A 1,111-nucleotide genomic window follows, 5' to 3' on the forward strand; every position below is an offset into this window, starting at 1 on the left:
TCCGACAGTCATTATCATCCCCACTAAATTGAGATACACGATCTTTATGGGGTGCTCTTCCCTTAATTCTCCTTCCACTACCTCCTCCACGCTTCTTCTTCCTTGAACTGTGGCCCATTCTTTTCCTTCACCCTGCAAGAGGAAAACTCTTTGCTCCTTCTCCAACTCTCACTAACCTGATTCACCTTCACACTCAACCCAGACTATGTTTAGTCGGTTCAAATGATCAGCATCCATTCACAGGAACCAGAAACATCTCGGATTACAGTAAAAATGCAATTCCCAGAAAAGTGATCTAAATGAGGAATGAGAAATTGGAAATAGTCAGATTTTTTTTTTTTTGGCACAAAAAAATGGTCAGAGCAAGTGAAATAAGGATAATTTGCGCGAAGATATCAGAGATGGAGGCGCTCGATCTGCCTCTCCGAGTTTTTAAAACTTGGTTCAGCCGGGAAGGTCCGAGTTGGAACTTGGGGGCAGGTTGACTATTCATGACCAACAAGAACACGAAAATGCGGATTTCAGTTACAGGCACGGTGACATCAAGAAAGTAATTTGAATTTAAAGTTTAATTCATACTTTTTAAAATATATATAATATATATATATCTTGAAAGTTAAAATTTTAAAATTTAAAAGTAAAGATGTTAGGTGTATGGAAGGGGTTAATTTCTCACAGTATCATGAATTAAAGTTTCAATTTTCATTAAAAAATGTACCTACATTTAATCATCTGCCTCAATCTTACCTATGCTTAATAAAAAAAATTATTGAAAGTATAAACTAATTTAATTCAATTTGGATCATACAAATTCCACATAAATCACCCAATTAATAATAAGTACTTTCATGAATATGACTAGCATATAATTTAAACAAGGTTTAATCCTAGTCACTAATCTTACAAGAATGAGGGAACTTGATTTGTCTTATTATAGAGGGCTAGTCCTTTTCACTAGATCTAACCTCTATTAATACAAAGAGTGAGAATAGGTCAAGCCAAGTTTTTACTAATAAGCCTGAGCTTGTAATATAAATCTCAAACTTAAGCTTGTATACAACAGCAAGTCTAAGCTTCTATGTATAAAGATTTTTTTTTATAGGCTCAAGTC

Source organism: Prosopis cineraria, unplaced genomic scaffold (genome assembly GCF_029017545.1).
Source record: "Prosopis cineraria cultivar Desert tree isolate PC_DT_omini unplaced genomic scaffold, ASM2901754v1 PC1753, whole genome shotgun sequence".
NCBI classification, from domain to species: Eukaryota; Viridiplantae; Streptophyta; class Magnoliopsida; order Fabales; family Fabaceae; genus Prosopis; species Prosopis cineraria.